The following is a 19849-nucleotide window of genomic DNA, read 5'->3' as shown; positions in this document are numbered from 1 at the left end:
GAACTCACTAAGCGTCACCGCTTACCTTATCAATGTTTAACAATTGCAGGTGATAAGTAACTAGTATGTTCAAATACGATTGAAAGATTTAGAATACTTTGCAATAGTACTTTTGTACTACAGTTTATGTTTGTATAAATTACAATATCTTGGGTAGTTATGTAATACATATAACACTTTGTAATAGACGGTTTGTATCCAATAGTTTGTAATTCCCTTTATCAATGTAAAATATTGCTTTGATGAATATGCAAATAACATGTTTTGGAGTAATGATATTGTGAAGTATGAAAGTTTGGGTTTTTCAAAAATACGAAGGTTGGGGTCTTTCAACCAGTTTAATTTATTCTTTTAAAATAATTTCAGAGTAATCCTTCGATTTAAAATAGTTCTGGAATTTGTTCCCAAAATGAAATATGATAAAAATAAGATTTACCAAAGCATTTCTTAAAGAAATGTATTTTTTTCATTATGTTACTATACTTGAGATGTCATGTTCCGGTAAACAGACCAAAAGCAGAAACATTTCAATACAGACCTTACAACAGTTATTTACAACAAAGGGTCTATAATCCAAAATATCTTGACAAATCATCTAACTTATGCTCTGGCGCCACTACCTGTAATTCAAAGAAACTGAGTGGGTTAGACTTGGGAGCCTGGTGAGCATTTAGGGTTTTCAACCCACAATAAATAATTAATTTAATTTCATCAACCAACAATAACCTAATTACTCATTCCCGTTATTCTCACTTTACGTCCCTAAGACAACTAACACAAGGGACCTAGTCTAAGAATATTTCATCGGGGCGACAACACATGCATTCGGGGGTTTCCCAAAAATATATGTCAAATAAGGCAACCATGAGGGGATGGAGTACAGCAAATGAACACCCAAGTTCATTAACACATACAGGTGGCAAACCTGCTAGCGTTCCACAGGACTGTCTAGAAAAGGTTGTGGTCGTTATCTAAACTCCACTAGATGACTGAATCAAAAACAATGCCGATGCCTCTCATCTGTTTATGACATATCAACTATCAACCCATGCTCTACCCAACATATTAGTAGATAAAAATGTATATATTTTTATACATAGCTTAAAACCTGTATAGCATTCTCATTCAATACATATTCCAAACAGCAGATAAGACACATATACATAACACGTATTTCAAAGAGAATACATCATATCTATGAGATAGAAGAAAGTGAATATATATTCACACATATAACAACAAAATATACACATAACACGTATTTCATATAAAATACTTCATAAATATGCATTAGAAGAAAGTGACCACACACTCACTTGATCAGAAGATGATCGGACAGCACTACGGCTCGTAGAAGTAGTATTCTTCGGTAGATCTGGAAGATCTTTGCAAAAACCGGGCTCCTCGCAGGCAGAGCTTCGGCTCGCAAACTATTTTTCTCAGGATCTTCGGGGCTTCGGGACTTGTTTCGGTTCTCGGGATTAATATAGGGCCTTCGGGGGTATAAAATGCCAAGAAGAAAGAAGTTTAGGCTGAAGAAGTGTAAAAATTAGGAACAAAAGCCAGAGGACTCGCTGCCTTTTATAGGGGCTGAACCTCGTGCGTACGCGGGGCATAGGAGGCACTACGTGGGGCGTAGTTCGTATCAGCCTGCCACGCGTCGAGCTTCGGGTGGTGGATCGTGGCCTCCTCCAGATCGCGAAAGATCGAAGTACGCGGGGCGTACACCTAGGTACGCAGGGTGTACCCTCCGGATTGGATCATTGACTCCTTGAATATTATCCAAAATTCTTAATTAAATATATATTTTAATTATTTATAAAACTTCCGAAATTCATAGCTTCCTCATACAAACTCCATTTTCGACGTTCTTTATATCCACGCATAGGTGAGACTACGCTCTACAACTTTCGTTTAGACTCCGTTGGCTAATTTCGAATTTATTTTTAGCAGGCCGGGATAGGAAAACTCCGTTATAAATTCATAACTTCTTCATTTGTCGTCCGTTTTCGCCTGTCTTTGAGATATTTGATTCTCGTTTAGATTGTTTCGGCTAAAAACGTCTCGGTCTCAAATCGAATATTCGGGCTGCATACTGTTAAGTCGAAACTTCGGAAAATCATAACTTCCTCATACGAAGTCTGATTTGGACGTTCTTTTTATGCACGCTATCGGTTTAATAAAATCTGCTTCTTTCGTTTAAATCACTAAGGCTAAATATCACTCTAACGTAAATTTAACTTTTTACGTCATTCAGCGTCACCGGTTCTATCGCGAAACTTCAACAGGTCATAACTTTTTCGTTATAACTCAAATTTCGGCATTCTTTATATCTCCGGAATCCTTGTTTTAACCACTACATCTTCATGCAAAGATATCGGGCTGATCTCACACTTTACTTTTGACGCTTATTTTATTCTTAATTCATTAAATTATAATAGTTAAGAAAATAAACACATATTTCACATAATTCACATAATACTCAAATATTTCATCATTAATACTTCAAAATAAGTTACAAGGGTTAACCTAGACTATTACATAAATGATAATGTTTAGCCTGGAAACGCGGGCGTTACAATTTTCTCCCCCTTAGGATGATTCCGTCCCTGGAATTACATATCAACAACCAAATGTGGATAGCGACTCAACATGTCAGTCTCCGTTTCGCAGGTAAGATTAGGCCCATTCGAATGTTTCCAACGGACAAGCACTAATTCGACCATCTTGCGTCGAAGCTTCTTAGTCTTTCGGTCAATAATTGCCTCCGGTTCTTTAATTAACCTCTTGTTTTCATCAATTCTCAATTCAGAAATTGGAATTATATCAGGAACTTCTCCCATGAACTTCATCAAATAACACACATGGAAAGTGTTATGAATCCCATTCAGTTCTTCTGGTAGTTCTAGCTTGTAAGCTTGGTTCCCAATCCTATGAAGAACATTAAACGGTCCAATAAACCTTGGACTCATCTTTCCCCTTTTACCAAATCTTATAAGTCCCTTCCATGGCGAGACTTTAAGCAAAACCGAATCTCCAACTTCAAAATTCATCGGTCTTTGCTTTTTGTCAGCATAACTCTGTTGACGATCCTAAGCTGCTAAAATTCATTCTCTAATTATTTTCAACTTTTCAGTAGTTTGATGGACCATCTCGGGTATTATTGTAGGAAAATTCTACCAAAGGTAAATGTTCATCCCAATTACCTTGGAATTCCAGGGTACATGCTCTCAGCATATCTTCAAGCCTTTGTATCGTTCGTTCGCTCTGACCATCAGTCTGTGGATGGTAAGCTGTACTCAAACATAACTTGGTACCCTCTAAAATCTCATAAAGCTTCATTTTAATCTTCAAGTTCTTTAATATTAATCCCAAAAAGGTATGAAAATTTTCTTCCCTAACTTCATCTTCTTCATCCTCACTGTCAATTTCTTGTTGATGGCTAAAAATTGAACCCTTGTTTTTGATTTGCACAGCTTGAATTGATTATTGTGTAGGTTTTCAATACAAAGATTGGGAAAGGGATTGCAAATAAGATGATAAGCTTTTACCTTCATTTTGAATTCCACCAATGAAGAGATCAAATTGTCTATAGGTTGAAGATGATGTAAAAAAAGGACCAAACACCAACAAGTTCAAGCTTTTTTTTCTAGTATACTCCTTTAATGCTTCATTTGTTATATATCAAATTCTTTGACTAAAACTGTTAGAAATCTTGAGGACTTGGAGCTCCTACAGTCCACCTCCACCCCTCCTTTTTCTGATCAGTAGGTTGCCCGTCCCTCTCCGAGAATTGAGGACGATGCTTAATCTTAAGCTTGGGGAGGGGTCGTTGTATGTTAGCTTCTAGTTTCCAAATGTATTTCATCAAAAACATTTTAAATAATCCTAAAATATTATACTTTTCTTATTTTCATTTTTCGTGCATTCACTTCAAAGTATTAAAAAAAATCACAAAAAAAAATATTTTCAATTTTTATCCTCAGTTTATTTGCATTTCGCATTGTTAATCACAAAATAAAAAATTACAAAAATATTTTTTTTTCAACTATTTCTTAGTTTGCAGTTATAAAAATTCTAAAAAGATTTTCTACTTTTAGCATTTTTATCTTTTTGCATATACAAAAATCAATCTAAAGGAACCTATTCTTCTTGAATCACTTGAAGTGGTAAATGAGTCGTGAATTGAGATTAAAACTTATTCACTTTTCACTAAAAAAATCTTGAAGCAATCTAATCACACACGAACACGTCTCTCGAAGCTACTCGTGCAAAACAGAAAATGATGATGTTATCAATAATGAAGCATAACAACAAGCATAAGTTATCACTTGGAACACACGGCGAGTCTTATGAGTAGTAAGTGCTCAATCATACCTAAACTCCAAATTCAAAAGAACCATGAATTGAATATAAAATTTTAGTGACTCGAATCTTCCAGTGCTCTAAAAAGTCCTTTCTACCTATTCCCTTCTAAATATCCTACTTGGGGATAGTGTCTCCAACTATACTTATGGATCTTTGCGTGTTCACATCAATCCCCCAAAAAATGTTTTAGAAGTCTTTTACAGTAGTAGACCGTGAGATGTCCCAACAGTAGAAAAAGTCAAGGACGAAAATATAAATAATTAGGCCTAGCAAATACCTTAAACATGTAGATATGGTACTTTCCCCTCACAATTGTACTCCTCTATTTATGTCGTGTAAAAAAATGAGCCAAAAAGGGTAAAAAAGTCAATAAGTGGACAATTCAACAAGTTCCGAGTCAAGAGTCAATAAGTGGACAATTTCCACAACACTCGAGTCTCATAAATGAGCACAACTAGGAAATAAACTTGGTTGTCGAAAGATCCCCTTATACTTGAACATGAACTTATGACATCGGGGTTAGTTGTGAACTACTTTGACTGGTGTAAGTGGTTTGAAACATGTAACCAATCTGGGTAAATATTAGGGATTTTTTCGAAAATATTTTTTAGAAGAAGATTATTGTTCTTCAACAAATAGCTAAAGTCGGTCATTGACGTGCCTTTTAAAATAAATATGATTAAGCATGTTTTTCATTACATGTTTTCACGAGATTAAGACCATAATTTGTTCCATGTGCGAACCCAATACCGGTGAAAGTGAACAAGTGTTGTAACTTTTGATTTATTTTGACATGTGTTAGGGAGTGGCTAATTTTTTTAGATGTTATATATCTTAGTGGGGTTAATGCCAAATTAACTCAAGGCACGCCCGGTACCCCTTCAACTGTATGACACAATGAGGTTAATTGGATTGAATTTGTTCATTTTGTTTTGTTTATTGCATTAATGCTTGAAAAAAACTATATTTGAAGCTTTGTTAATCTTTTTGTACATATATTATTTTCGTTAGTACTTCTTTTATTGCATGCATTCTCTCTTAATTCCATTTAGGTCCTTTCATTCCTTCCATTCTTTTCATCTTAGTTTCTCTTTCATCACTTATCATCTTCTCTAGGGTGATTCTTAATTTTGTTCTTTCTTGAGGACAAGAAAGGTCTAAGCTTGGGGAGGTTTGATAGGTGCATAAAATGCACCTATTTTGCATGTTTATTTCCATCATTTCATAATATTCTACTTCTTGATTCTTGCATTTACGTAATTATTCGGGAAGTTGCATATTTCATTAAAAATGCCTGGTACTTCACTAATTTTTATTTATTTTGCAGGCATTATGGAGTTTGGATCATGGCGCTTTGGAGCATGAATAGATGATGGATCGGCCATGCCATGGAAGGAAACATAAGACATAACCCGAGTCCTTGTTGTATTATCATCATAGCAACGGACTACGTTTGAAACAAGGTTCATGTCACAACAATATAGGTCGTGTTTGTCCTATCTCATCTTTTATTTAAGCAACACGACTCACGGTGAAGCTAGACTGTAGAAGGAGCCAATAATATATACTTATTGGACTTTTAGCAAAAATCATGGGCTATGCTAAAAATACATGGTCAAGACACATGGACTTGCTAAAAACACATGGGCAATGGGCATGACCATGCTAAAAACGCATGGTCTTATGGCAAGCACATGGGCACTTAATATAACAAGGGAGGTCGCCACTTATGATATTGAGACAATTTTTCAAGCTTTCTTTGTTGATTCTGGAATATTTTTGGGAATTCTTTAAGGCAACTAATCATTGCGTATATTTGTTATTTCATTTTGTAAGCATTAAACATTTTCAATTCCATCTTTCTCTTTGATTGATTTTTTTTGTAGCCATGTGTGGCTAAGAAATCCTAATTTGTAGTTCTAGTTCAAAACATGTTGATTGCTTGACTTGAAGCACACAATTTGATGTTTGATTTGTGATTCTATTCTAGTGATTATGTTTTTGTTTATACTAGAACCCTTGAATTTGATTTGTGTTTGATTGATCACTTTTATGAATTGAACTTATTTGTAGTTTGTTAACTTTTAGGGAACGTAATCGTTCCATTAAGTTAATAAGTGCTAACAAACAATAAGTTTTCTTATTGTAAAACATATATCACATGTTTTCACACTTCTGAGCGTGCGAAATGAAATGAGAATTGTTGGGAAGCTTGTACAAAACTTAATGCAATTTTTCAACACAATATAAGAGCGTGTTTAGGTTGAATTGGTAAAGCTAGTTCTATTAAAGAGCGTGTTTTATTTGGATAATTTAGCAAGTGAGAGGTATTAGAGCACCTTAATAACTTTCAGTACCATATTAGAATATCTATCATGAATTACATCAAGTCACAATCAAGTTGAACAAAAACATTGAGAACCAGAATTGGAGCTATTCAATCAAATTGTATACAAGTTTATTTCATTTTCTGCATGCTTTTAAAGTAGAATGTTATTTTATTATTTTACTTTTGAAAACAAAACCCCCTTTTGTGATCAAAGTACCTTGTGTAAACAGGTATAGACTTTTATCCCCTGTCACTGTGGTTCGACCTTTCTTGCCTTGTACTACATTTTAGTGGATTAAAGCAGAGTATTTGGGGTACATTGTACCCCTATTATTTGTTGGGGTTGACATGCCTAATAGGGTCCGTTTTCTGGTCCTACCTTATATCGGAGTCTTGTTGGTGCTCTTCAAGATCTGATGTTTTCTTGTGCTGATATTTCTTATGTTGTTCAACAAATTTGTCTTTTCATGCATGATCCTCTTCTTCCTCACTTCCATGCTCTTAAGCATATTCTTCGCTACCTTAAGGGCACTCTATCACATGGGCTTATCATACGGCCTTCTATTGTTGATCTATTGGTGTCTTATTATGATGTTAATTGGGCTGGTTGTCCTACTACTCGCCATTCCACCTTGGGATTTTGTGTTTATCTTGGTGACAATCTCGTCTCCTGATCTTCCAAACAACAACATTTTGTCTATCACTCTAGTGCTGAAGTCGAGTATCACGGGGTGGCTAATCTAGTTCCTGAAACTGCTTGGCTTCTAAATCTTCTTCTAAGTTAAAATGTCTAGTTTCCTGTGCCACTGTTGTTTTTTGTTATCCGTTATTGCCATGTATCTCTCCACCAACCCTGTTCAGCATCAAGGAACCTAACATGAGGAACTTGATTTGTATTTTGTTAGGGAGCTTTTTGCGATTGGACATGTACGTGTTCTCCATGTCCCTTCCGCTTATTAGTATGGAGACATTTTTATGAAGGGTCTTCCTACAGAACCATTTCTTGATTTTATACATAGTTTGAGCATTCGGAAACCTCATGCTCTAACTACATGGGAGTGTTAATTGATATGTTTCGCTACGTGTATAGTATAAGGGATCTTAGTAATATGAACACCTATATATATATGTATATATATATATATACATATATCCTTCTATATAATGTTACATATACATGCTTATAGAATAGTTTTTCCCACAAATTCTCAATTCAAAACTATTCTAGGCCTTTATTGTGACATGTCAAGGATAAAATCAACACTAAAAACATTAAACACTTCAACATAGAGTTTAAGGAATTAATTTTTAGCATACAAGTTCATAGTTTTTGTGTACAAAGTTCATAATTTTAGCATAACCAATTCAACTACTAAAATTCTGATTTTTAAACTAATATCAGGAAGCATAACAAATTCAACAACTAAAATTCTAATTAGTAAACTGATTTCAAGAAGCATAATCAATTTAACAAGCTACATGTAAAAGAATTTATAGAATTCCAACAATTATCATTCAACATACATCTAATTTCAGCAAGAAAATGACATGAAGCATATTCTTACAACATATTGAATTCAAAAATAACAAATAAGCCATAAAAATCATAAGGGAGGAAGAAGATGGAGTATCGATAATTGCGTTGCTACCTTCGGTGGTGTAGGGAAGAGCAAGATGATATGGCCGATGTTGGAGAAGCAAAAACCTTGGAAGAATAAAAGCTTTCAAGAACTGGTGATGGAGAGGAAAAAGGAGGCGAGGTTGAGGCTAACAAAGTTGATGCCATAACACCAAGTACCAGGTATGTACTTCTTTTCTTCTAATGTATTTTCATGCTCAAGGATGGATTTTTGTTGGCCACGAGGTGACCATGATCGTGACAGGATGTGGCCGTGCCTAATGAAAATGCGCATATCATTTGTGTGCCATGACGTGATAATATATTTGTCATGACGTGACAGCCTCCTGCATGGAAAACCCTAATTTTTTGGGGCTTAATCCCTATTTACGGAAGTTGAGGGATAGGGGTTGCATACCCTCAGGCTCCATAACCTCATTTTCACCCTCAAAGGAACCTTAGCCCTAATTCATTTTTAAAGCTTTTGGTGTTTTGTGACCTTGAAGGTGAAGATGAAGGTGTCCTTGAGCACTAATTTAACAAGAAAATATCCACATCATCTTTTTGCACACTTCCTGGACCTTAGTAAGTCCTTAAATTGCTATCTTTTGTGTTCAATCCTTTTAGATATAACTTTAGATGATCATTCTTCATGTTCTTGATGGTTTGGATGAGACGATGTCATAAAGTTAGTAACCTTATGAATCCGAGAGCTGCTTTGGAGTTATATGTTCCAAATCTAGAATTCTATGGTGTTTTTGGTATCATGCACAAGTTTTAGTTCACTTCTTTAATGTTTTTGACCTAGACTGGAAGAGACATGCATTGGAAATCCTTCTAGAAAGTATGGAAGAGTGGTATTAGTGATTAAGAACTTAATGCATTAAGAAGGCCAGAGCAGTTGTCACGACGTGAAGGATTGACCTTTACGATGTGAGAAAAGGCAGCCTCCATGATTGTTTTGTCTTGAGGCGACCATAATGAGGTAGAAGCTTGGCCATGACATGGCGGACGACTATTAGACTTCTGACTGTTGACTTCGACTTTGATCGTTGACTATTTGACCAATACTGACTTTAGGTCAATTTGAGTGTTTTGGGTTGTGGATTAAAGATTGGTCCCCCATTGATGTGTAGGTGACATGTAGTACCGGTTTTTGGATTTACGAGAAGGTGAGTTTTCTTAATATACTTTGTACTACAATATATATCTTTGTGTGTAGGATGTTGGCATGTTGTACTAATCTGCTAGAATGGTAGATTTATATGATTATTTGTGTTTACTGGTTATTGTTAATTTACACGCATAATTCGACATATTGTGGTTGGTTAGGTTGAGGCGGTCCTTTGTGTTGTAGGCCAAGATACTCGGGCGATCCAATGTACTGTAGGCCTTTCAAGGCGGTCCAGTAAGGTTGTAGGTCCAGGGGTGTTTTCCAGCTAGTGTAGGCCTTGTAAGTCGTTCCTTGCACCATGTAGGCTCACGTGTGCATGCATTATACCTGTATTGTTGTGTGGGGGTATTTTAGGAAAACTCACTAAGCTTTATTGTATACATCATCCTGTGGACTTGTATTTGGAGAGATGTGATTTGACACTCTCATTTTATTACTATGTTTTGGAAGTAATGTTGATTGACTTATTGTTTTATGAAAATGGTTTTTGATAAACAAAAAAAAATTACTATGGTTTTTAGGACATTACATGTTGATATTAGAGCCCTAGTTTGAGAGATTTGGACGAACACTTTTGTAACTCCAGAATCAAACTCTAGATATGCAAAAGCAGGTTTTCATAAATTATTTCTAAATAACTAGAAGAGAGGATGTGATGTATACAATCAGGAGGAGTTTAAGTAAAAATTTATTCCTTAAGATACCAACTTTTTTTATGTGTATATCGGTGATTTGTAAGAACTACATGCTAGTTTATAGTCTATGGATTTGTAGAAATTGTGCGATAGAATTTCCTAATTTATGATGTCTCATAGCATAGGGATTCTTGATATTTTATATGAAATTGACATTATCACTATAGTGGGTTAGTGTATGCATCATGATTGTGTACAACTAAGATTTTATAGCTTGAGAATTCTTGATTTAGCCTTATTTCCTATACCCTGTCTGCTTATGGGCTTGGAGTAGAATCAATTCTTTGACTATCTATATAATCCAACATTATGTTTGATTGATATGCACAAGGCGACCACAAAGATAGTGAAGGTTTCATGAGTTGCGTGTGATTGTTAGTGAGGCAACAAAAGTATGGAATTTATAACTACTCTTGAGAGATTAGATATAGGATGTATGTGTATCTTAGTTCCTTTAGGCCTGATGGTCAGGAAATTCATGGTGATCCTCTGAAAAAAATACAAGTAGGTGTAGAAGGTAGTATGGTCCCATACTACTGAAAGTATAGGATCCGTACTTGTATTAAGTCATGAGTCTGAGGAAAGAGTGATCGAGTACTGATGTGTTAGATTATAATGTGATTTTCTGATGTGTTCTGGTATATTTTTGATTATAGTGATAATGAGAGGTTCAAGATCAGATGATGATGGCCTAGAGAGGCTAGATTTGGGTGACGGTGAGATCCATGAGTTGATAATTACTCATGTGACTTGGGCAGCTGGGGAGGCAATCTCAAAGGTGTTTGGGTCTATCAAGACCACTCTTATTGAGATGTTCGATGAATATTATGATGTCTTCATCGAGGTTGGTTTCGCCACAGCCACTGGAACCATCACGACTGCAGAACTTCAGGAGGATGGTCTATGTAGTACCAAGAGTTCAGCAACACGAAGCCCCCAGATTTTGATAGGATAAAGGATCTGATATTTTCTATGAGATGGATATCTTATGTTGAGGGACGTTTTTATATATGTTCATTTGTAGAGAATAAGAAGGTCAAGTTTGCAATAAACCTTCTTCTCCTAGAGGCAAAGGACTGGTGGAAGTTTACTACTCAAAGTCTTTCTAGTGGGGAGTGGGCTGCGATGACATAGGAGTAGTTCAAAGAGATGTTTCTTGATGAGTATGTTCCATTGGTTATGTGTGTGTGAGAGGGATATTAGCTTAGGAGTATCTATCGCTAAAGGAGTAGACAGAATCAGTAACGAAGATCACAAAGACGTTCAGTGAGAGAGCCCTTTTTTTTCCTTGAGTATGTTGCTTCGGAGTACGTTCAGATGTCACAATGCTTGAGTATACTCAAGACTGAGATTTCAAAGTTTGTATTGACCCAACAGTATCTTTCCCTTTCATAGTTGCAGTCATTTTCTTGGTGGAGAGGGATTAAGATTGAGTTGGAGAAGAAGGAGAAGAGGCTGACTCTATTTCCAGTTCAGTTAGCGGCTAAGCAGTTCAAGCATGCTAATTCCTGATCTGGTGGACAGAGAGACCAAACTTGTGGCAAGTGCGGGAAGGTACATGATGTTGTATTTCGATCGACGACATGGTTCCACAAATATGGCAATGAGGACCATTTGGCAAGAGATTATCAACAACATTAGTATCCCCAGCAACAGGGCACTTGAGTTTGGTATCATTATGATTACTTTGGGCATGTAAAGGCCAACTATCCATTTCTAACTGCCTGGCCCATGTAGGCACCGACTGCTACTACTCTCTAGATCATTAATGGCCAATAAGCGCAAGATGAGGCCCCATTGGCTAGGATTCATGCGTCCAATTGACTACAGAGGAGGCCAGGGCAGTGCCTGACGTCGTTACTAATATGTATTCATTTATAATTCTATCAATTTAACTTCTTGTATTCTTATGTTTATGTTTCTGATAGGTACCCTCTTAGTGAATTCGTTGCACGCTCTTGTTCTTTTCGAATACGATGCGAGTTGGTCTTTTGTGTCTCAATCTTTTAATAGAGATTTTGATATGAACCTCAAGGAGCTAAAGTGTTTTCTACGAGTTTCCATTACCAATGAACACAAGGTTTCTGATTCGATCATTCTCCATAGTTATACATTGGAGACATTCGGGGGGGCCAACCCATTTGACCTGATTCGCATCCCTATAGGAGATGTTTGCATGATCATGGGGATTGATCGGGTGAGCATATTTGGAGCCATGATTGATTGTGAGAGGTATCTTGTGGTAGTTTGAACACCAATGGAGGGGAAAACTTAGCACTTATGGCGAAGGTAGCATGGTTGGTTCAACTTTTTCTTTGGCTACCCGGGCTAGGTTGTATGTCCAATATGAATGTTTAGGATATATCGCAATTGTGGTTGAAACTCGAGTTTATGGGAAAGAGGTTAGTTTTAGATGTGTCCGTGGTTAGGGAGTTTTTAGATGTTTTCTAGGAGGATCTACCCGGTGTGCCTCCCATGAGGCAGGTAGAGTTTGGGATCGATCTGAGCACTAGTGCGACCCTGATTTCTAAGGCATTATATTGCCTCACACCACCATAGATTCATGACTTGTCCTTTCAGCACTAGGAGCTATTGTGGAAGTAGTTTATCTAACCGAGTTTACCATGTGGAGCACTGTTTCTTTGTGGAGAAGGACGGTTTTCATCGAATGAGCATAGTTTACTGGGAAGAGAATATGTTGATGGTGAAGAACCATTACATACTTCTGCGGATTGATGATTTTTTCGATTGGTTGTAGTGTGCATCTTGGCTATCCAAGATTGATTTGAGGTCGAATTACAACCATATGAGAGTTAGAGATGAGGATGTGGAGAATATAACTTTTGGAGCTCGATATGGTCCCTATGAGTTCTTATTGATACTGTTTTGGCTTACCAATACACCTGCAACATTTATGGGTTTGATGAATTGGGTATGCAGGGCGATGCTTAACCAGTCAGTCATTGTGTCCATTATTGTTACTCTGGTCTATTCCAAGACCAGGACACAACATGAGGAGCACCTGTTATAGTTAACTAGAGTTAAGAGGAAGGAGAGGCTATATGGTAAATTCTACAAGTGTGGGTTTTATTTACAAGGTCCTGTTCTTGGGTCACCTTATCAATGAGAACGAGTTTCTGGTTGATCCTACCAAAATTGAGGCGGTTATACAATGAGAGACCCCAGGTCTCTCTATGAGATCCGGGGTTTTATTGGGTTGGAAGGTTACTATTGGAGGTTTATCTATGATTTCTCCAAGATTACAATTCCTTTTACTTGTTTGACGTAGAAGAGTGTGTATTTTTGTTGGGGACTAGAGCAACCGGCTACATTCAAGACTCTAAGGCAGAGATTATATGAGGCCATGGTATTGACCATTCTAAAGAGCGTTGAGAATGTCGTGGTATATTGTGATACTTCAATCACACATTTGTGGGCGGTGCTCATGCATCGGGGTAGAGTGATTGTGTATGCTTCCTGACAGCTGAGGCCTCATGAGGCTAGGTATCCAATGCACGATTTGGTGTTTGGGGAAATGGTTTTTTCCCTAAACATTTGGTGACACTATCTTTATGGGGTTCGTTGTACTATTTACACGGAACACAAGAGCCTGTGATATCTTATGGACCAACTGGAAATGAATAGAGGCAACATAGATGGATTGACTTGTTCAAGTATTATGATTGCGGGATATTTTATTATGCAGGGAAAGCCAATATGGTCATTGATGCCATGAGATGCAATGTGTCTAGTGCTGGTATTCGAGGATTATATTTGAAGATGACCATTGTTTCACCACTTCTAGATTCTATCAAGGATGCTTAGGTCGAGGGATCAAGATGGAGAACTGGAAGAAAGAGACTATCAGGTGCCATATTGATATATTTACCAACGAGAGTCGATGAGTATTGAATTAGTGTGGATGAGTCTGGGTTCCAGTTTCTGGTAGATTTCGTCAGACATTGTTACAGGTGGTGTATAAGTCTAGGTTATCGATTCACCTTAGAGCCACGAAGACGTAATGATATTTAAGACTTACCTACTGGTGGCCTTCCATGAAGAGAGAGATAACTTGGTATGTGGAGAGATATTTGACCAGTCGGAGGGGCATTGCCGAGCACTATAGACCGTACGATAAGTTGCAGCCGTGAAAGATTCCCATGTAGAAATTGGAGAAGGTTACCAAGAATGTCATCACAAAGCTATCGAGGACAACTAAGGGATTTGAAGCCATATGGGTGATTGTTGACCACCTTAGGGGTGGAGCCCAGATTTTATAATAAAGGGGCATACATCGTAATAAGATCAAAAACCTTACTCCGCAATCATGAATTATAGAGTCAAATTTTACCTCTTAAATTTAAGAAATCATATTTTTTAGGTTTACATTAATTGGTTCTTCAACATTACTCTTGTTTTAGGTTGTAGGCGTATATCATCTTTCCTATTATTATCACTAACAAGATGCTATGTAGATAATGAATGTCAACTTTTTGTTTGGAAAAAAAAAACCAATCGATGTTGGTCTTGGTTTATCATTTAATTATGCAAGACCAAATTACTCCTAATAAAATTACTATTAATTTATTGATTACAAAAAGTTAAAACTACGTTATTAATAAATAAACTTAGGATTTTTGCATAAACCAAAAATATAAAAATTGGAGTTGCCGTTAAATGGCCACCACCACCAACTTTTAACAGTTGAAATGGTATGATAATTAAAAGAAATTGAATGTGTGCGGTTTTAAACTTTCAATGCCTTCTCCTTTATACGACTCATTAGTTTTGGAGGAAATCGACTTATAATTAGGCTAGGTGGGCCGAACTATGTTTATTTTACATTAAAGGAGATGGGATTCGGGGGGGGGGGGGGGGGGGGGGGAAGACATTCAGTATCCCCAATACTATCTGCCCCCATGGATTGCCTAACCAAGAGTGCCCATTTCCTCACTTCGGTAGAGTTCTGCGACCAAGAAATTGGCCGATGGTTATGTGAACGAGATCATTTCTTGCCACGGTGTGCGTATTTCCATTGTATGTGATTGAGATGTTAGATTTACTTCCCTGTTTTAGGATAATTTTCAAGAGGAGTTGGGTACTTGATTGCACTACAATAATGCTTATCACCCACAAACAAATACGTAGAGTGAGTGGACTAGCCAGCCACTTGAGGATATGTTGAGGACTTGCATTATTTAATTTAGGTGGGAGCTGGGACTCCTACTAACCTTTAGCAGAGTTTTCATACAAGAAAAACTACCATTCCAACATTGGTGCACCTCCATATGATCTTATCTACGGGAGGAAGTTTCATCTCCAGTTTGTTGGGGAGAGGTCGACCATAGGGTCTTGGGGAGGACTAAGGTGGTATATAGATGACATAGCTTATCTAGCATATTAGAGAAAGGTTACAAACAACATAGATTCAAAAGAAGAGTTACGCTGATATGTAACAATCCGAGTTGGAGTTTCAGGTTTGGGATATGGTTCTACTGAAACTATCATCTTGGAAGGGGGTTATATGCTTCAGGATGTGGGGAAAGTTAGTCTCGAATTTATCACACCTTTCTGAGTAGTATATAAGGTGGACAAGGTGGTCTACCGATTGGATCTTCCAAAGGAGCTTAGTCATATTCATAACACCTTTCATGTCTCTCAGCTTAAAAAGTACATGGTTGATGATTCGATGGTACTTTTGTTGGATGAAATTCAGGGCGATTAGTGCCTAAATTATATTGAGAGGCCGCTTGCGATTTTGGACAGAAAGACGAAGCCTTAGGCAACCAGGTGATGCACTTAGTTAAGGAGAAGTGTCAGCATGAGAATGGTTCCAAGTGGACTTGGGAGACCGATTTGGATATGTGCGAGCACTACCCATATGTATTTGTAGTTGAGGATTCCGAGGAAGAAATCCAATTCAAGTACGGCAGAATTATAACACCAAGTTCCAAGTAAATACTTGTTTTTTTTATGGCTTTTTAAGCTCAAGGATGGATTTTTGTTGGCCACCACAAGACCATGAAAGTGCCATGACGTGGCAGTGCCCAATGAAAATACGTATCTGACTTATGTGGCACGATGTGATAATATATTGGCAACGACATAACAACCACCTTCATGGAAAACCCTAATTTCTCGGGCGTTAAGCCCTATTTAAGGGAAGTATGGGCTAACTTTTGCACACCCTTAGCCTCCATCACCTCCATTCCAACCTTAAAGAAACACCAACCTCCATTGAGTCCTTTTTGAAGTTTTTGGGTGTTTTGTGACTTTGAAGGATAAGTAGAAGGTGTTCTTAAGCATTAATTTAGCAAGAAAACCTCCCCACCATCTTGTTGCATAGCTCTTGGACCATTTTAAATTCTCATGTTGTTATCTTTTATGTTCAAATCTTTTCGATCTAGGTTTAGAGGTTTGTTCTTCATGTTCTTGTTGGTTGGGTTGAGTGGATTCCATAAAGTTAGCAACATTATGGATCCTTGAGGTCCCTTGGGGGTTATCTGTTTAAGATGTAGAGTGTTATGGTGTTTTTGGTCTCATGCACAAGTTTGAATTCATTTCTTCCATGTTGTTTAACCTATATAGGAAGATACATGCATTAGAAATGCATGTCTATAAAGCACCGATTTTATGATCCATTAGGTGTAAGAAAGTCATCTTGATAGTATAGATGAGTGGCCATAGTGATTAAAAACTTAATGCATTAAGAAGGGAAGGGCACTTCCCACGACGTAAACGATTGACGTGACTAAAGGTAGTCTCCATGACTATTTTGTCTTGAGGCCACCATGCCATGGTAGAAGATTGACTACGATATGGTGGCATATTGTGAGATTTTTGACTGTTGAATTTGACTTGGACCATTGAGTTTTTTTACCAAGTTTGACTATAGGTTAATTGGAGGGTTTTCGGCAGTAGTTTAAGGATTGGTCCCTAATTTATGTATAGGTTACGTATAGTACTAGTTTCTGGATTTGCTAGAGTTGTGTTTTTGTCTGATAGACTACGAGTTGAGCTTTCTCATTATACTTTGTACTACAATATATATATATATATATCCTTGTGTGTATGATGTTGGTATGTTGTAGTGATCTTTTAGATTGGAAGATATGAATGATTACATGTGTACGTTGGTTATTGTTTATTTTTTTTCATATGTCAACATATTGTAGTTAGTTAGGTTGAGGCAGTCCTATTTATGTTGTACGCCAAGCTACACGAGCGGCTTAGGGTACTATTGTGACAACCCGAACCTTTCTTCGTTACCATTAACCGATCTCCGTTAATAAAGTTTGAAATTTATTGAGTTTCCGTCAAATTTCTTGGTTTAGAAAATCCTCTAGTTTTATATAATTAAATTTTATATACAAGTCAGAACCAAAAACGCATGAAAAACCCGAAGTTTCTTGAAAACCTAACAGTTTTTGGCCTAAGTGAGTTTACGGTCGTAAACCTGTTTGTGGTTAGTGTCAAGTAGACCCCACCACAGAACATACCCCCAGTCTATAGATACGAGACCCCCACCTTCATTTGAACCTCTAGGCCGAAAACACTCTCATTCTCTCTCTCTCTCCACCTCTTGAATGTAAACCTCAAAACACCCTCATTTCTTCTGAAATTCATCAAGAAATCACATTTGGAGGTTGTTTTGGAACACCTAAAACACATTTTCACCAAATACAACATGATTGTTCTTGAGTTTACGGCCGTACACCCTTCAAATCTGCAAATATTCATTAACCGTAAACTAATTCACGACCGTAAACCCTTCAAGAGGCTGTTCACGGCCGTAAACCCTTCAAGGGACAGTTCACGGCCGTAAGCCCCATTCATGCCCGTAAACTCTTCCTAAGTGGTTCCTTAGACCGAAAACCCGCTTTCCGAAATTCAATCAAGTCCCGGTAACATTCCTTAACCGAAAGCAAGTGTTTTTCTAACAATTTATCTAACGAAATTGCTAATTTAGATACATATATGTATTTAACTGTTATTAGGATTCCGTTAAGTGCCACATACGATAGCTCGAGGGTCTTCATTTCCAGTTTGTTGATTCGACGCTTTCACACAACTAACATTGAGTTCATACCCCTACACTTTAATGGTTTTTAAATGTTTTCATGGGGGAATACAAGTGAAGAACAAATGATTTAGTGAACTGAAACAAAAGGATTTCAAAAAGTTTAAAACATATGCAATCAATAGAGTAAAAAGATTTCCACATTCTTATAAAATATTTAGATATTTTATCCCTTTTGTATTATGCGAAGCATAAGGGACACTTTCAACTCTAAAACATAATTGCATATTTTCAGAACATTTCACGAACCAAGTACATAACATTTCAGGAAAACTATAATAGCTATAGTTTGGCGAGTTTATCATACAGTTTTTACCGATCCAAATTATATACATGGGTAAACATATAAACTATGACATCTTTAGTTTATGATATTCATTACTACATTCGGATAACAAAAGTATAACACCAAATAATTATTTAGGTATAATTATTAATACTTTATCAAGTATACAAACAGTTTCCAATTTCGAGAAAACTATATAGAACTACAGGTAAACTAGTTAATATAGGATTGTGAGACAACTCTTCAATTGTAATCTTCGGTGTACTTGTAATTTCTTCAACATATAGCGTAACCAGAGTCTCCTGGAGGGAAGGCGTGAGATTTGTGAATATAAATATTCGGGACTGAAAATCCCACACCTGAACTGCTAGCTACAGTTAGGGAGGCATGCCTGGGGTGACAAATATCATACAGTACGATGCCTGAAGAACGTCGTTGAGGTCATCAGTCATATCAAGCATGGTTATACGAGTCACAATAGTGTAAACTAACTTTTGTTTATGGGATTTCATTCTTCATTAGTTTTATTTTAATTAATAAAAGTACCATACATTACACTAGAGGATTCCAGGGATACAATACACAATTTTATTTTAAATAATAAAACTACTATACATACTGGTGGTAGCGAGGGTTTTCAAATAGAACTTACTATACATATTGGTGGTAGCCAAGGTTTTCAAGCATACTATACATGCTGGTGGTAGCCAGGGTTTTCAAACAGAACATGCTATACATACTAGTGGTAGCCAGGGTTTCAAACAGAACGTACTATACATACAAGTGTTAATCAAGGTTTTGAACAAAATATAGTACCGAACATACATGTTAGAAATATTGGATTTTCTTTGGAAACATGCATGCATTTTACAGAATTCAATGACCGGTTTTCACTACAAAAACATTCATATAAACTCACCAGCTTAATGTTGATACTCTTTCAAAATCAATTGTATTCTTAGGAAATCAGTAGACTGGTACTCTCACAAAATTTTGAGAAAACGGAGTTAATAGGGTCATGTCTTCATATTTTGTTATACATTTGATGTACACAAACAATGAATCAAATAGATGTAAATATTCATATCTTAATATAATGGTTGTGTTTACTTTGATTACTATGATGCAATTGTTGTGATACTACACATGACGTCCTCCACCCCCGAATGTTTCTGCCGTTTCAGTATGGGGGTGTGACAAATTGGTATCAAAGCAATATTTTATAGTGAACTAAGTATACCGAACCTTACATGTTATACATCTATAAAAAGTAAGGGGCTGAAGAGCTCTGAACTAAAA

This window comes from Lactuca saligna, chromosome 3 (genome assembly GCF_052625555.1).
Source record: "Lactuca saligna cultivar CGN05327 chromosome 3, ASM5262555v1, whole genome shotgun sequence".
Taxonomy (NCBI): Eukaryota; Viridiplantae; Streptophyta; class Magnoliopsida; order Asterales; family Asteraceae; genus Lactuca; species Lactuca saligna.
This window is presented reverse-complemented; position numbering follows the sequence as displayed.